Source organism: Salmo salar, chromosome ssa09 (assembly GCF_905237065.1).
Source record: "Salmo salar chromosome ssa09, Ssal_v3.1, whole genome shotgun sequence".
Taxonomy (NCBI): Eukaryota; Metazoa; Chordata; class Actinopteri; order Salmoniformes; family Salmonidae; genus Salmo; species Salmo salar.
The window spans coordinates 26,503,809-26,517,461 of NC_059450.1; positions in this window are offsets into that span (position 1 = coordinate 26,503,809).

Consider the following 13,653-nt stretch of genomic DNA (forward strand, 5'->3'; position numbering starts at 1 on the left):
CAATAACTGGGCCTTCACGGTGTCTCTGTCAGCCATAATGGGTCCATTGAGCCATATACTCAGTGATATTTAGAGGGCAATGAACGAGCTCCAGTCACTGCGACCTTTCAAAGGTCACTGGCATGACTGAGATTCTCCCCCTGACTCTATGGCTCATCTTTCTCAAAGTTCCCATATTTAAACACAAAGAAGTGGGGTGACATAGGCAGAGTAGTATCGAGGCACAAGAGACCCAAAATATGTTTGTGTGCTATTTGGTCTGGACGTGGTGAGAACATAGTCACAGGATAGGACGTTTAATATCAACATCACATGATATGATGATGAGACACTAAGGGTCAATTAAAGCAAACTGCTTTGTCAGGAATACGATGAAACGTGTTGTATTAACAACACCACTTTTAAAAACTGCAGTTTAAAAAGCCTTTGAACATATTGTTAAGGGTGAGATTATGGCCAAGGTTCAGGATCGATTAAACCCATTGCAGTTTGCTTATGGGATTGGGAGAGGGATGGAAGATGCAACTGTCACTCTTCTTAACTATGTCCTTAAACGTCTTGAGGGAAGTACAGTAAAACCCATGCCAGACTACTATTTGTTGACTTCTCTTCCCCTTTTAATTGTATATAACCACATCTTAGCAGAGAGGCTATTGTCCAATTTTGTTCTTGATTTTAACAGTCAGCTGGTTGACAGATTGTTTTACCAAAATAACTCAAAGGGTAAAATTCATGGTTCCCTAAACGATACACTATCCTCCTCCACTGGTTCACCACAAGGGTGCGTCCTTTCCCCTCTGTTTGTATTGTTCACTAATGATTGTCAGAGTAATCACGACAAGATATACCATTAAGTTTGCAGATGACTAAGGTTATCATGAGTGTGACAGGAAGTTGAGGTGAGCCATGGCCCAGTGATGGAGGAGAGTGTTGGATGGTGTGACCACTCCTACTTAGAAATGAATGTCAAGAAAACCAAGGATATGGCTATTGATTTCCGGAGGAGCTCACTGCCACCAATACAGACTGATAGATGGTGAGAGGCCGTTAATCGATACAGATATCTTGGAACTTTCCTTGACAGCAAATTGAGTTTTGAGAGAGATCAGCATTTGAGATCAGCATTTGTTCTTCCTGAGGAAACTGCCGTTTCAGGGTGGATAAGACGGCGATGACCATCTTTCACCGATCGTTCATTGAATCCATTTTACCATTCAATACGATCTGCTGTTTTGGAAATATAAATGAAAGAGTAAGAACGGGCTGGGTAACACTGTGAAACAAAGTAGCAGGATCATGAACTTTACTGACCTTTCTCACCTGTATCAGACACTAGTCATAGGTAAGGAGCCATCCATTCTGAGGGACTCCCAGCATCCCTAGTTTGATGATTTTATGTTGCTTCCCTCAAAACAAATAGGTCTAAACTCTCCTTCATGCCAGCTGCTATCAGCTTTCTCAATAAGCTGTAGTAGTACTGGTAGTTGTGAACTTACAGTATTGCAGTATATATTGTTTTGGTGTATATTTATTGTCATGTGCTTTTACTATGTGTTGCAAAATTAAATGCCCCCTGGGGATAATAAAGACTCTACTCTAAAGGGATTGCCCACTCAAAATACACATAACTTGGCTCTAGTCGATTTACCAATACAGTTCTGGATGAAAACTACAGGCATCTCACAATAATCTAACCAGGAATAACAATGCATTTTCCATGAATTAAGAAAATGCTTTAAAGAGACTCACCTGAAATGATGAGGAAAAAGCACTTTAGGGGGATTACGAGTGTAGGTTACAGGTGACAAATTTGAGGACCTCTGTGACAGCCCCACAGCTGTATAGGTGCTCTGTGAAGGCCTCATCTCTATCCTCCATTGCTGAGGATCCCATGTCAAAGGCTAGCAAAAGAGTGAGGCATGAAATGTTATTTCATTCATTTGGATATGCAATGTTGTTTGTTGAGGTTAGTGCCATGCTCAAAGATACAACGGCTGGGATTTGAACAGACAATTCATTATTCCCTGCTGTCACTAACCTCAAGGCTATTGCCACCCCATGAGCCCTGATTATAACATGGCTGTAGCAAAGATATTTATAACCTCCATTATTATGGAGATAATCAGACATGCTCCCTATATTAATTTATTTAGAGATCTAGCCTAATATTTGCCATCCATCTATTGTACCTAGAGGTTCTCCTTTCGAAAATTGTCCAATTTGACTGAGATTCAAATTCTGTGTGATTGCATGTTGGAACACAGGCCACTGAACCGTTCACCTACTTGTTATCAGTTTAACGTTTCATTCCCTTTGACACCGACCCAGTCAGTGTAATAAATTAGCTGGCCATTCGGAAATAGCAGGGATTAGGGAATCGTTTTTCGGTTGGTTGACAACATGCACATTTTTAGTCACAGCCTGGGCAGCTAGCTATAACATTGCATAGAACATACCTGCCTGTGAGCTGCTTAGCTAATTATGTTGCTAATGTTGTTGGAAATCGGATAGCCAGCTAGCTAGCTATTACTCCTAAGATTTTCACTGCGACGATTACCTACCAAATGCTTTGTCGACATGAAATGTTTTGCTACGCTGATGACGGTCATGCCCTAGTACCAATGGATACTGAAGGGGCACGAGTGGTTTGTGCTCACCCAGCATCCAGCTGGTCCAGTCTCATAGTCTCGGTGGCGTTCCAGATAATCTTCACCAGATAACGTACATTTATGTGAATTTTAAAGTATTTATTTAATCAAAACAAGCACATACAGGCTTCATAATTCATGTTTACTGATTTATATTATCTCATAGAACAAAATGTATAAGATCTCATTAGCCTGTGCTAACCTAATACCTTATTTCTGGCGTTTATCCCAAAACCCCCTTCTTTACACATTCATTCCCCCATAGGAATGGCCAATGAACCATTTCTGTTTTTTAGGACTAGCCTACAAGGTGGCGAGCTCTATTGTCCAGCACCCCTGGAGCAATTAGGATTAAGTGCCTTGCTCAAGGGCACATCGACTGATTTCTCACCTTGTCTGCTCAGAGATTTGAACTAGCGACCTTTTCAGTTACTTGCCCAAAGCTTTACCTGCTAGGCTACCTGGCACCCATAATAATCAGATCATTAAAAAACTACTATCGCATGTGAATGGATCTAAGACTATTTACATCTGTTTTAGATCTCTGTAAACATGTAAGAAGTGTTTAATATGGCAGGAATCCCATCAGTATGATTCAGCATTTTGATAATCTAAGCAACATGACTGCAATGTAGGCGGTCTGGAACACAGCCTTGTTTTTTGTCTTATTCTTTCTCATTGAGTTTCAATGCCAGTGCACAAAACAATGTTTAGGTGCATTACCGCCACCTTCTGAGCTGGAGTATAAACAAACATACTTCTGGCATATTTTATGCTGGTTAATTATCATGCCTTGTGTGTGTGTGTCTATGCCTTGTATGTGTGTCTGTGCCTTGTCTGTGTGTCTGTGTGTGTGTTCCAGTGAGTGCTCCTGTGTGTGCTTTGATTTCAGGAAACAAGTTAACACGCAGGACTGAGAGAGCCTCTCTCTGGGGAGAGGAGATAAAACTCTCCTCAACCCATTGGATCTGGCCAACACATTACACCTAAATCACTTAGGCACATTTCAGAGCTTTAACTATGTAGGGGCTTATATACGCCTGACCAGGTCCATAAAACAGCAGCTGGGCAATGATTGAGAAACATATAAGAACCATAGCATGCTTACAACTACCGTGCATCACATCCATAGTCCAGCAAAATTGCTCACTATCACAGTGTGTTACTCGCTGTTGCACCTGCACCTTGTCAGATGGGGCAGCAGCACATTCAAAAGTTGGTCAGCATTTCCTGTTTGGCCTTCGCATTCACGCAACACCAATCCCCCCCACTTCCAACCCTTGCTCTCTCTCTCTATCGCACTCTCCTCTCTCTCTCTATGGGCACTTCCCAGATTCATGCTGGCGGGCTGCTGTCAGACATTTCCTGCCGAGTGTTACGCTGCACCAGCTGTGATCCCTAATGTAGCAAAGGTGATGCCCCCCGTTGACCGTGAGTAGAGAGCCAGTGATGTACAGCCTAAAGAGACACCTGTAAGTCATTTGGGTCCAGCTGTGAAGAGTTCATTCAGAGAGTAGCTAGGCTTGGCCCTGTGCGTAATAGAATTGGATGTGCTCCCAAACCTGCAGGGAGGGAGAGCAGGATGGGAGGGTGCAGGGGGTGAGGAGGAGGATTGCGGGGCTACATGCAGCCTGTGGGAGGCAAAAGGGGTGGTGATGTTGCTGCTGATGTTTCCAGCGGAATGTGACGTGATGCGATATAGTCTGATGTGGTGTGATGTGGTGCGATGTGGTGTAATGTGGTGTGGTGTGATGTTATGTGGTATGATATGTGTTGTGATGTGATGGGATGGCTGAAAGGTTCTCAGACCTGACCTCAATATTTAGGAGCCACAGGCGGGGAGCTGTTAAAGCTCCAGGGCTAAAGGAGAGAGGACATCAGCAACTTGTGTCTAGCAATAAAATCCCTCCTCCTCCCAGGTGATGGATGTCCCTCTCCTACTGCCAGAGGTGCCCCACTGAGCACAAACTGGTTGAATAAACGTTGTTCCAACATAATTTGTCAACGTATTGTGACGTAGAATCTGTGTAAAATACGTTGGATATGCAAAAAGTCATCAACGGAAAATATTGTTTAGAGGGTAATTTTTCAACCACAGGATTATGTCATCATGGTAACCAATTTTAAACGTAGATAAATGTTGAACTTGTAGCTTTGAAACATCAGATTTGTCAACGTTATATCCAGTATCAGAAAAAAATCAATGATGGGCAGAACCTCCTGGAGAGTTGGACTATCTACAGTTATCTTTTTGGTCTCCCTTCCAGGGTTGTAACTGAGGCCATCTCTGCTTGGCTTTGATATTTCTCACTGACTACTACCAATGTGCTATCGTGAGAATTATTATTGAGAGATCTGTTAATAACTAAATAGATTCACTGTTGCTATTGAAGTCATTTAAAGGGTAGGCTTAACAGAGCAAATGAAATGTAATCATACTTTATACGTGTAACGAGTGCATTGAGAGTCAGGAAGCAAGTACAGGGAGTGAGTTTTTTAATAAATAAAATAATAAACACGAAACACAAACAACGCACCGACATGAAACAGAATCAATAACACCTGAGGAAAGAACCAAGGGGAGTGACAGATATAGGGAAGATAATCAAGGAGGAGAGGGAGTATACGTGACAATACGTCATATATCGTCAATGATACTAGGCATATGTAGCATTTGTGAAGTCATTAACAGCTATTGTTTCAATTTAACCCAGGGTTCAACAACAACAAAAATACAATATAGTACATATAGGCATAGGTTTTCAAGCTTTGGTTGATTACAAATGTAATCTTCAAGTTAATTATTCATATGTTGGATTCATGTCTCCATCTCAACCAAAAATCTAAGATAAAGAATAGGACAAAATCTAATTAAACTTTATTCAAAGTGCTTTTAAAGTTTGATTTAGTCCTATTCTTTAACTTAGATTTTTGGTTGAAATGGAGACGTGAATCCAACATATCAATTATTAATGTGTAGACAAACTGGATATTGAATTGTGTTTGTGTCAGGGGCGTCGTAAAGGACAGACCAAGGCGCAGCGGGTATCGTGCTCATCTTCTTTTTTATTATGAGTGAACACTTAAACAAAATAAACCAACGTCAAACAGCAGTTCCGTAAGGACACAAGGACTATACGAAAAACAACCACCCACAAAACCCAAAGGAAAACAGGCTGCCTAAGTATGGCTTCCAATCAGAGACAACGAAAGACACCTTCCTCTGATTGGAAACCACACTTGGCCAAACCTGGAAAACGGAACATAGAAAATGAAAACTAGAACCAAAATCCCCTAGACCAAAAACCCCAAAACACACAAAACAAACACCCCATGCCACACCCTGACCATACTACAATGACAAAAGACCCCTTTACTGGTCAGGACGTGACAGTTTGGTTGTCAATGCAACCAAATATCACAATTGAAGGAGATGTATCTTCTGCTTGGATAGTTCCGTCTGTGTTGCTGACTTAGTCTGGCTTCAATTCCAGTTTGTCTACAAATGAATAATTTATGTGAGATTCACATCTCCATCTCAACCAAAAAGAATAGGACGAAATCAAATCGAACTTTAATTAGCCTAAAGTAAAGGCTATCTTGCAAACTAATGTAACAGTATTTTAAGAGTTTATTTCCAAAACACCTTATCCACCAATATTATAATTCATAGATTTTTGTGTATGTGTATGAAAATGTGTTTTTTTCTCGTCTAGCTATTTGAATATGGGATCGGTGTCCCCCCGCGGGACGGCTGAGCTAACGTAGACTAATGTGATTAGCCTGAGGTTGTAAGTTACAACATTTTTTCCCCAGGACTTAGACATATCTGATATGGGCAGAAAGCTTACAATCTTGTTAATCTAACTGCACTGTCCAATTTACAGTAGCTATTACAGTGAAAGAATACCACTCTATTGTTTGAGGAGAGTGCACAATTATGAACTTGATACAACATTTTGAACAGATATGCAATGGTTCATTGGATCAGTCTAAACTTTGCACATACCCTGCTGCCACCTAGTGGCCAAAAATCTAAATTGCGCCTGGGTTGGAATAATACATTATGGCCTTTCTCTTGCATTTAAAAGATGATTGTACAAAAACAAAAACAAAAATGCATGTTTTTTTTCTTTGTATTATCTTTTACCAGATCTAATGTGTTATATTCTCCGACATTAATTTCACATTTCCACAAACTTCAAAGTGTTTCCTTTCAAATGGTATCAAGAATATGCATATTTTTGCTTCAGGTCCTGAACTACAGGCAGTTAGATTTGGGTATGTCATTTTAGGTGAAAATGTAAAAAAGGTTCAGATCCTTTAGAGGTTTGAATAAACTTACTGTAAGTTGCTCTGAATAAGAGCATGTGCTAAATTACTAAAATGTCAAATGCAAAAGTCAAATGTAAATGCATATTTTTTTTAATACCAATGTCACTCACAAATGTATCATTTGAACAGGTCTTTATTAATGTTAATGTTGTTATTTGTCATATTTGACTGTGCAAAACCTAGCAGTACTACTTACTATACTTCTCTGAGACTGAGGAGGATATAGCATTTTGCAAAAAAACATGATCTCTCTCAAATGAAACAATCAAGTGATAGATTTGAAACAAATGCATGTCTGTGATCGAACAACCCTATGCCATGATTAGATAGTGATAAAACACACCAATCTCTTTCATAATTTCTTTAAACAATAAAAGCTAATTTACCTATATTTCTGAAAATGGATAAATAGCATTTTTGAATGAAACTCTTCATTTACTCAACCTCAAAATGAGTAACACATCCATGGCCACATTTTGAGGTTGCTGTAACTATACAGTTGAAGTCGGAAGTTTACATACACTTAGGTTGTAGTCATTAAAACTCGTTTTTCAACCACTCCACAAATGTCTTGTAAACAAACTATAGTTTTGGCAAGTCAGTTAGGACATCTACATTGTGCATGACACAAGTCATTTTTCCAACAATTGTTTACAGACAGATTATTTCACTTATAATTCATTGTATCACAATTCCAGTGGGTTAGAAGTTCACATACACTAAGTTGACTGTGCCTTTAAACAGCTTGGAAAATTCCAGAAAATTATGTCATGGCTTTAGAAGCTTCTGATAGGCTAATTGACATAATTTGAGTCAATTGGAGGTGTACCTGTGGATGTATTTCCTTCAAACCCAGTACCTCTTTTCTTGACATCATGGAAAAATCAAAAGAAATAAGCCAAGACCTCGGAAAAAAATTGTAGACCCCAACAAGTCTGGTTCATCCTTGGGAGCATTTTCCAAACGCCTGAAGGTACCACGTTCATCTGTACAAACAATAGCACACAAGTATAAACACCATCGGACCACGCAGCCATCATACCGCTCAGGAAGGAGACGCGTTCTGTCTTCTAGAGATTAATGTACTTTGGTGCAAAAAGTGCAAATCAATCCCAGAACAACAGCAAAGGACCTTGTGAAGATGCTGGAGGAAACAGGTACAAAAGTATCTATATCCACGGTAAAACGAGTCCTATATCGACATAACCTGGACCTTTTCTTTCTAAAATGATCTGCCGAAATTGTTGCAACCCCTATTACTAGCCTGTTTAACCTCTCTTTCATGTCGTCTGAGATTCCAAGAGATAGGAAAGCAGCTGCTGTCATCCCCCTCTTCAATGGAGGGGACACTCTTGACCCAAACTGCTACAGACCTATATCTATCCTACCCTGCCTTTCTAAGGTCTTCGAAAGCCAAGTCAACAAACAGATTACCGACCATTTCGAATCCCACCGCACCTTCTCCGCTATGCAATCTGGTTTCAGAGCTGGTCATGGGTTCACCTCAGCCACGCTCAAGGTCCTAAACAATATCGTAACCGCCATCGATAAGAAACAATACTGTGCTGCCGTATTCATTGACCTGGCCAAGGCTTTCGACTCTGTCAATCACCACATCCTCATCGGCAGACTCAATAGCCTTGGTTTCTCAAATGATTGCCTCGCCTGGTTCACCAACTACTTCTCTGATAGAGTTCAATGTGTCAAATCGGATGGCCTGTTGTCCGGGCCTCTGGTAGTCTCTATGGGGGTGCCACAGGGTTCAATTCTCGGGCCAACTCTTTTCTCTGTATACATCAATGATGTCGCTCTTGCTGCTGGTGAGTCTCTGATCCACCTCTACGCAGACGACAGCATTCTGTATACTTCTGGCCCTTCTTTGGACACTGTGTTAACAACCCTCCAGACGAGCTTCAATGCCATACAACTCTCCTTCCATGGCCTCCAGCTGCTCTTAAATACAAGTAAAACTAAATGCATGCTCTTCAACCGATCGCTGCCCGCACCTGCCCGCCCGTCCAGCATCACTACTCTGGACGGTTCTTACTTAGAATATGTGGACAACTACAAATACCTAGGTGTCTGGTTAGACTGTAAACTCTCCTTCCACACTCACATCAAACATCTCCAATCCAAAGTTAAATCGAGAATTGGCTTCCTATTTCGCAACAAAGCATCCTTCACTCATGCTGACAAACATACCCTCGTAAAACTGACCATCCTTCTGATCCTCGACTTCAGCGATGTCATTTACAAAATAGCCTCCAATACCCTACTCAATAAACTGGACGCAGTCTATCACAGTGCCATCTGTTTTGTCACCCAAGCCCCATATACTACCCACCACTGCGACCTGTACGCTCTCGTTGGCTGGCCCTCGCTTCATACTCATCGCCAAACCCACTGGCTCCAGGTCATCTACAAGACCCTGCTAGGTAAAGACCCCCCCTTATCTCAGCTCACTGGTCACCAAAGCAGCACCCACCTGTAGCACGCACTCCAGCAGGGATATCTCTCTGGTCACCCCCAAAGCCAATTCCTCCTTTGGCCGTCTCTCCTTCCAGTTCTCTGCTGCCAATGACTGGAACGAACTACAAAAATATCTGAAACTGGAAACACTTATCTCCCTCACTAGCTTTAAGCACCAGCTGTCAGAGCAGCTCACAGATCACTGCACCTGTACATAGCCCATCTATAATTTAGCCCAAACAACTACCTCTTCCCCTACTGTATTTATTTATTTATTTAGCTCCTTTGCACCCCATTATTTATATTTCTACTTTGCACTTTCTTCCACTACAAATCTACCATTCCAGTGTTTTACTTGCTGTATTGTATTTACTTTGCCACCATGGCCTTTTTTGCCTTTACCTCCCTTATCTCACCTCATTTGCTCACATTGTATATAGACTTATTTTTCTACTGTATTATTGACTGTATGTTTGTTTTACTCCATGTGTAACTCTGTGTTGTTGTATGTGTCAAACTGCTTTGCTTTATCTTGGCCAGGTCGCAATTGTAAATGAGAACTTGTTCTCAACTTGCCTACCTGGTTAAATAAAGGTGAAATATATATATTTTAAATAACCTGAAAGGCCGCTCTGCAAGGAAGAAGCCACTGCTCCCAAACCGCCATAAAAAAGCCAGACTACGGTTTGACACTGCGCATGGGACAAAGATCCTACTTTTTGGATATCCTCTGGTCTGATGAAACAAAAATAGAACTATTTGGCCATCGTTATGTTTGGAGGAAAAAGGAGGAGGCTTGCAAGCCGAAGAACACCATCCCAACCGTGAAGCACGGAGGTGGCAGCATCATGTTGTGGGGGTGCTTTGCTGCAGGAGGGACTGGTGCACTTCACAAAATAGATGGCATTCATGAGGAAGGAAAATATGTGGATATATTGAAGCAACATTTCAAGACATCAGTCATAAAGTTAAAGCTTGGTCGCAAATGGGTCTTCCAAATGGACAATGATCCCAAGTATACTTCCAAAGTTGTGGCAAAATGGCTTAAGGACAACAAAGTCAAGGTATTGGAGTGGCCATCACAAAGCCCTGACCTCAATTCTATACAACATTTGTGGGCAGAACTGAAAAAGCGTGTGTGAGCAAGGAAGCCAACAAACCTGACTCAGTTACACCAGCTCTGTCAGGAGGAATGGGCCAAAATTCACCCAACTTATTGTGGGAAGCTTGTGGAAGGCTACCCGAAACGTTTGACCCAAGTTAAACAGTTTAAAGGCAATGCTACCAAATACTAATTGAGTGTATGTAAACTTCTGACCCACTGGGAATTTGATGAAAGAAATAAAAGCTGAAATAAATCATTCTCTCTACTATTATTCTGACATTTCACATTCTTAAAATAAAGTGGTGATCCTAACTGACCTAAGACAGGGAATTTTTACAAGGATTAAATGTCAGGAATTGTGGAAAACTTAGTTTAAATCTATTTGGCTAAGGTGTATGTAAACTTCCGACTTCAAATGTAAGTATTTTCTTATGTAATAATTGAAAGTGTAAATGCTCAAGATAGCATGCAAAGGTCACAGTTCTGTGGAGATCTTCACAACTTCTTTAATAATATGAGCAGAATCTCGAAATGCATTGATCCCTTGCACTATGTACTTTTAATGTAATTTCAATTGCAATCCAGGTATTTTTGGTTGTGCTTTTAGACAAAGTACAGTGACATTAAATGGTTGTAAAATACAAAATATCTGACATTGTATTCCCATTTGGACCTTGGGCTAGATTGTATCAGATCCACACTAGCCGACACCTGAATAGTGGTTGTTTTGGCAGTGTTTGAGGTGGACCTACGTTAGAGCTGTCAAATCCACAAGCGGCTCCCGGCATTATACATAAAGTGGACATTAAGAGAAATCAGCTTTGTTTACAAGTTCAAACACTGGCACATGAGATGTAATCTACACCTCAATTAGGCTGATAGAATTCCTCTATTTTGTTTAATGATTTCAAATTTAAGTGTCCTTATTTCTATATAGCCTACGCTTTCTCATTCTGTACTTCTAACATGAGTGGGACGGGTGTGGCTTTGTAACTATGATCACACGAGCAACTACTTTGATTTGACAGCTCTACCTCCGACACTGCCAAAGCATCAGCTATTTCTTGTTAATGCTTGATCTGATCCAGGGCTTTGTTGTGCTTTTAAATGGTTGAAAATGCAGTGATAGCACATGTTGATGACAACTAAACCAAAATCCGACATTTTTTTATTGGAATTTGGTTGTGCTTTTAGATGATTGAAAGAATAGTAGTAACACATTGGGAATTCCAAACTTCTGGCTGTCTTTTTGAGTGGGTGAATAAAGGTTGAAATGTCATTGATCAACGTCTCCAAATAATCCCCAAATGGCCACGTTGAAATGACGTGGTGTGCCCAGTAAGGCCTCTCTTCCATTTGCAGATTTGTTCTTTGGGGCATCCTTCTTAGTAAGGTAGGCGGTACTTTACTTTTGCACACAATTATCATGAGTATCATGACATAATATTTCAGGGTGGCAGAATATTGTGTTTATTTGCCTTTATGTGAAGTTTATGTTAGGTCAACTCAGATTGACTTAAGGAAAACATTTTAATTTCAAAGAGCGAAGGGTGTCAACAGGTGCGAGAGGAAAGCTACTGGCTGGCGTTGGTCTTTTTTAAGTAGCCAGTGTGTCTTCATCAAGGCACTAATGGAAAGAAAACGGACCTTTTGACTAATACAATCCTGATGCAAGGTGCTGATTACAAAGTCTCTCAGGAGCAAGGCTGCATCTGATCTTGAAGGTCAGAGATGAAACATTGCAAGAATTTACAATAAGTCATATGAGTTTTATCACTGTCCAGTTCAACACACAGCTGGCAATGTGCAGGAGGAATATTATGGGAAAGGGGTGGGGGTTTCACAGTGGATGTTTTATTGCCTTTTACGCACCTCGTAAATCACAGACATTTTGTTTTCTTTCGTAGCCTTGTTACTCCTTCACAGAAATGAGATTACTCATGGCTGGCAGTAATCCAATTCAGGGGTATTCAACAATAGGAAATCTTATTAATGACCTCTGAAGTCACTTTAACATCTGAGCAATGGCTTGTGTTATAGAGACTACCTTGTCAGTTAAGTTTGGCTACTTGCAGCCTACATTGGCACCATCATGGCAGGCCAGTAGATGCCCAGGGAACCTGCGGACATGCAGTATGATTCAGTTCCACGATGTCTGATACCTACCTACCTCAACTAACCGGTGCCTCCGCACATTGACCCCTGTATATGTTATTTTTTACTGTTTCTCCTTAATTACTTGTAATCTCTTATTGTTATCTGTATTTTTTGAAACTGCACTGTTGGTTAGGGGCTCGTAAGTAAGCATTTCACTAAGTTCTACACCTGTTGTATTCGGCGCATGTGACTAATACAATTTGATTTGATTTGCCTGAGACGTAATCGTGTGTGATCGTGTTGGTATGACAATGTAAAAATAAATGGGGTATTGGATGGTAGGGATGAGGGTGTTATGTTTTTTTTCTTTCATTTTTGGGGTCAGGTGGAGAGAGCAGCGGGTGGGATTGAAAATAAAAAAAAGTATGTACAACTGTATAACTCCATATTTGACTGTTCAACTTCTATGTCTTCATAGAAATAAATGACAAAAAAACGAATTTACTACCGTCCAACACCAAAACACATCCTCATTTGTTGACTGCTATGAATATTTAAAGAAATATAACGTATGATTGCTCCTAAAAATAAAGCCACACAGAACTTTTCATTTTTGACATTTTCTGAAATTGACATGAAACTCATACAGATACTTGTCCAAGTTGGACATGTGATTTAGTCACTTTAATCTGAAGGCGATTGCTCGTAATGAACTATACATGAAGCCAACGTCTTTTCTGACTCCACATTCCAACCATGATCTTTAATCTTTTTTATGTCCTGTGTGGCTCAGTTGGTAGAGCATGGTGTTTGCAACGCCAGGGTTGTGGGTTCGATTCCCACGGGGGGCCAGTACAACAAAAAAAAAAAGTATGAAATGTATGCGTTCACTACTGTAAGTCGCTCTCGATAAGAGCGTCTGCTAAATGACTAAAATGTAAAATGTATGTATGTTAGTTATTTATGAGATATAATACATTTCTACATTTTGATATTTTT